This window comes from Arachis ipaensis, chromosome B4 (assembly GCF_059453495.1).
Source record: "Arachis ipaensis isolate K30076 ecotype BB chromosome B4, ASM5945349v1, whole genome shotgun sequence".
NCBI classification, from domain to species: Eukaryota; Viridiplantae; Streptophyta; class Magnoliopsida; order Fabales; family Fabaceae; genus Arachis; species Arachis ipaensis.
In genome coordinates, this window is record NC_142439.1 from 71,493,803 (window position 1) to 71,499,510 (window position 5,708).

Below are 5,708 nucleotides of genomic sequence, written 5' to 3' on the forward strand. Positions count from 1 at the left end.
AACCTCGGGTCGTCTTCCCAAGGAACTGCAGGGAAGTATGTTCTTATTATTGGTTATGAGTTTGTAAATTGGGGTTTTGGAGTTTGGGCAATGGGCACAGGTATATTTATAAATTAAAGCAATAAAAATAAATAAGAAATTTTATTGTAATTAAATTAAAAACCTTGACCTGGAGAAGATTAATCGGAAGTTCAATCCTTGTTGGATTTTTCTCAAGATCAATTGATAATTGAAGGCTGCTTCTACTTTAGTTATCCTTTACCAAGTAAAGTAAAAGAAACTCAAGTAAGCTGGAAGTCTACTTCTATTCACAAGTTCTAATCCTCTCCCTTGGGAAGGATTAGTGTTAGTGACTAGAGAGCCAGCCAACGATAAACCCAATTACAATTTAACTCTTGAGTAATTCAACTCAAGGGTCTCCGAATATTAATCAACTCTAAAATCAAGTTAGGATCCAACTTAGAATATTAATTAATAACAAACAATAGAAGAAGTGATAAATCTAAAATACCTCAATTATATTAAATAAAATATTCAAATCTTAACATGGAAAAGTTCATAAGCCAATTAGGCAACATAATTAATACAAGCATTAAAGTATCTGAAAATAAGAGATAAATATAAAGTAAAAGAAATATTGAACCTGATGAAGAGTTGAATCCTAATTCTAAAACCTAAGAGAGAGGAGAGAACCTCTCTTCTAAAAACTACATCTAAATTATGAAAATTGAATTATGAAAAGCATGATTATGAATGGATGCATTCCCCCGCTTTATAGCCTCTAATCTGTGTGTTCAGGGCTGAAAATTGGGTCAAAAACAGCCCAGAAATCACTCCCAGCGGTTACTATTACGTTTAGGTCGCGGGAAAGTGACGTGGAGGCGTCGTCCACGCGTTCGCGCGGATTGCAATTCGCAGATACAACGTGGGCGCGTCATTCACGCGTTCATGTTGCCTAACGTTGGGGCAGCTATGGCAAATTATATATCAAATCGAAGCCCCAGGCGTTAGCTTTCCAACGCAACTAAAACCGCATCATTTAGATCCGTGTAGCTCAAGTTATGACCGTTTGAGTGCAGAGAGGTCAGGCTGGACAGCTTTAGCAGTTCCTTCAATTTCTTGTATTCCTTCCACTTTTGCATGCTTCCTTTCCATCCTCTAAGCCATTCCTGCCCTGTAATCTCTGAAAACACTTAACACACATATCAAGGCATCTAATGGTGATAAGAAAGGATTAATATTAGCAATATAAAGGCCAAAGAAGCATGTTTTCAATCATAGCACAAAATCAGGAAGGAAAACATAAAGCATGCGATTAGTATGAATAAATGGGTAAAGAGTTGATAAAAACCACTCAATTGAGCACAAGATAAACCATAAAATAGTGGTTTATCAACCTCCCCACACTTAAACATTAGCATGTCCTCATGCTAAGCTCAAGAGAAGCTATAAAGAAGTGAAGAGGAATGATAGAATGTATGAAATGCAACCTATCTGTATGAATGCAACTACATGCAAAATGTTTCTACCTACTTAGTTAAAAGTAAACAAATATTTCAAGAGGAAATATGAACTGGATTTCACTAATTCAAATCATGAAAATAAAGTACAAATAGACTTGTAAGAGGAAACTAGCTCATGAAAGCAGGGAACAAGGGATTGAGCATCGAACCCTCACTGGTAGTGTATACACTCTAATCACTCAAGTGTTTAAGGTTCGATTCTCTCAATTCTCTACTAACCTTGCTTTCTAAGGCTTTCTCTTCATCTAACAATCAACATAAATTTAATGCACATATACACATATCAAGAGGTCTTTTAAGGGTTGTAATGGGGTCAGGGTCAAGGTAGGATTGTATTTGGCTAAGTGGACTAAAATTCGAATCCTTAATTAACTTAAACTTTTCACCTAACTTTAGACAATCCATGTAATCATAATACCACATCTAACTATCCATTAACCATGTTTTCCACATATTCATGCATTCTAATTTCAAGTACAGTACATATGCATTGCTTTCACCATTTACTTTGGGGCATTTTGTCCCCTTTTTGCTTAATTGCCTTTTTTTCTTTTCTTTTTCTCACTTCTTATATATATATATATATATATATATATATATATATATATTTTTTTTTTTCTTTTCTTTTATTTTTCTCAATGCATATGATTAAATTATTGGATGCATGAATCATGTCTTAAACTTTTTTTTTCACATTTCAGAAAATTCTAACATACTCAATTCTCAAACCAAATGTTTCCAAATTCAACTTTCCCCATACTTAATTCATGAGCACTTCTCACTAGTCTAAGCTAACCAAGGATTCAAATTAAGGACATTATTATTTTTTTGCTTAGATTTAATGATGTGCTAAAGTAAAGAACAAAGGGGTAAAATAGGCTCAAAATTGGTTTGCAAGGGATAATGAAAGGTAAGGCCATATGGGTATGTAAGCTTAGAGAAACAAAGGCCTCAATCATATAAGTGCATGCTTACATCAAACAATGGAAATATAGAATTAAGCAAGACGAAGATCACAATTTTAGAGAGAAAAACACACACCAAAAATAAAATATTGGTTGGTAAAATGCAACCAATTCAAATAAGCTCAAAAAATCTCACAGGTTTTGTGTATCCGAGCTCTAAACCATGTTCCAAAATAATATTTCTTCAAACAAGTGTAACATTAAATTTTATTCAAATTAGTGAAATGTTATAAAAAGTTTCTTGAAAAAGAAATTATTACTTCAACCAAGTGGTATCAAATAAATATGCAATCAAACATGCAAATGCAACAACTAGCTACAAAGAAAATTTAAACATTGGTGTTGAGACAAGAAAGTACTAACCCATGGAGATTGGTATCGACCTCCCCACACTTAAAGATTGCACCGTCCTCGGTGCATGCTAAGATGTACAGGTGGATGGAGGTTGTGGTTCCTCAGCTGGGGCTCTTTTTGTTCCTTTCCTTGCTGGTGGTTTAGGAGTAACTTTCTCTTTACCCTTCTTGGTGGCCATCTTGAAAAGGAAAATAAAGAAAGTAACTTGAATTCAAAGGGATAGAGAAAGGAAGAGAATAGGAGAGGTGGTAATCAATGCACAATAGAGAAGAGTGACGTTAACACATGGTCATGACTACATGTGAAAAGTTCACAAATATAGCAAGTGCATGAAATGACAATTAAATGCAAGATGTTTATTGGCATGCTGGCAAAGGCATGAGTAGCACAGATCAAGCATTCCATGTCCAAGTTAGATTACCAAGTCTTTCAAACTAATCATGTTTGAATAACAATTATATTTAATTAATAAAATATAAAAAGGATTTTGTGAAAAGAAAGCATTTAGAGTAGTAGAATAAAAGAAATCTAAAAATAGTGCACAATGCCATACGGGCTCTTTCACAAACACATAGCATGCATGGTAAATAAGCTATTGAAAGTATTAATTTGAACATGCAAGCAACCCTTTAAAAAGTAATATATAATTGTCAAACAAATCTTGAATAATCCACAAAAATAAAAAAAATAATGACCCAAATAAATTTCGAACACCAATAAAAATAATGCAATAAATGAAAGTATGCAAATAAATTAAATGAAATAGAATGGAAGTGAAGAGGGATGAAAAAGAAGAAAGTAAGAAAAGGACAAAGAAAGAATAAGAAAAGATAGAAAAATTAGGATTAGAGAAGAAAAGATAAGAAAATTGGCACTAATCTGGATAGGTTGTGCGACGCTGGCGACGCGGTCGCGTGGGTGACGCAGTCGTGTGGTGCGCAATAAGGTTAGACGACGCGGTCGCATGGTGCGCAATAAGGTTAGGTGACGCGGACGCGTGGGTCACGCAATCGCGTGACCTGATTTGTGCGATTGGCGCGAGTGCAGCCTCGCGGTCGCGCAACTCTGTGTTTCAAACTCATTTTGCCAAAAATCTGGGTGACGCGGTCGCATGGTTGACGCGATCGCGTGGAAGGGCTTGGGCTTCCAGCACGAGTCCAGCCCAACTCCAGCTCAACTTTCTGCCATACACCCTTTTTACGTCGATTTTACGAAGCCACGCGTTCGCGTGGGTGACGCAGACACGTGGGAGGCAAATTTTCAAAATGACGCGGTCGCGTCAGTGACGCGGTCGCGTGAGCTCAATTATGCTAAAGGCGCCCCTCCAGCCACGCTCTCGCGTGACTTTCTGTTTACTTTCTTTTCTTCACAACACACTGGTGACGCAGACGCGTCAACGACGCTGCCGCGTCGCGTGTGTGTTTTTTTTTTTTATATCCATGAAAAATGCAGAATGCAATGCTAATATGAATGTTATGCAAAACTCCAGGTTCAATACAATAAAATAAAATAAAACTCAAAAACAAATAAAACTAAATAGAAATGAAAAAGGAACGATCATACCATGGTGGGTTGTCTCCCACCTAGCACTTTTAGTTAAAGTCCTTAAGTTGGACATTTGGTGAGCTCCCTGTTATGGTGCCTTGTGCTTAAACTCATCCAGGAATCTTCACCAATGTTTGTAATTCCAATAACCTCCGGGATCCCAAACTAGGCGTAGAAAGCCTTCAAGTAAGTTAAAGCAAGTGACAAGGCCCCAAGAGTGTTGATTGCCAGAATGAATTCCGGGGTCCCAAATCTTGCTTTTGCACCCGTCTTCTTGTTGATCATCAGTGTTCCAACCGGTTGGTAAGAAATCTGAATTCTCACTAAAGCGGCCAAACAACTTCCTAGACCCATTCAGTTGAGCTCTACACCAACCTTTGCATTTAAACTTAAAGCTTCCAACCATAATGAACCTAGCAGGACAATTCTTACCACTGACCATCTTCCTCTTACTCTTAATGCCACAAAGAGCTCTAAGTTGACCATCCATCTCCAGTAGCCCATATTCAAGTGGAATTAGAAAGCTAAGGGATAATAATTTTACCCACTTGAATGTTGTGAAGGATGATGGCAACTTAGGGGGAGGGGTCTCCAATAACTTTGGCAAGATGATTTCAAGCTCCACTCCCTTGTGCTCTTTGACAACTTCCACCTCTTTGCAAACTTCTTCAATTTCAACCTCTTCCTCTTGGTAGCTTTCTTTCAATTCAATCTCTTCTTCATTACTTACCAAGGGCATGGGAGGCTGTACTTCTTCTTCTTTGATCTCTATCTCTTGATCAACCTCTACAAAGTCTTCAACCATGATCTGCCTTGGAGGTTGGACGCTCTCCTCAACATCAACATCAAACACCGTGGAAGGAGGCTCTGTGACTGGACTTTCCAATGGAGGTACAACATCTCTTAAGTCTGCAACCACTTCTTCCTTTTTAATAATTGCTGCTTTGTCCAGTTGTTTAAGTATAAAATCGTACTCATCCTCGATGATTTTCTTTCCATGATAACTCCTTTCAACTACTCTTTCATCTTCAAGGGTCTCTCCTACCCTTACCCGTAGGGCCTCCTCTAGCTCCTTATGAAGTATGGATTCGCAAAGATGATTCCTTCTTTCCTGTTCCGTATCAATAGCATAATTGGGATCATCTTGCTCTTGGATTGATGGATGTCGATGCTCTCCCATAGAGGGTAGTGATGGGATGAAAAGATCATTATGTGGTTGAAAAGAAAGTGCACTAGAGCTTGAGGGTTGAATATTGGAGGTAGAAGGTTGGTTCATGTGGGATATAAGATTTTGGAGTGTAGAGGTGAGACCAATGATGTT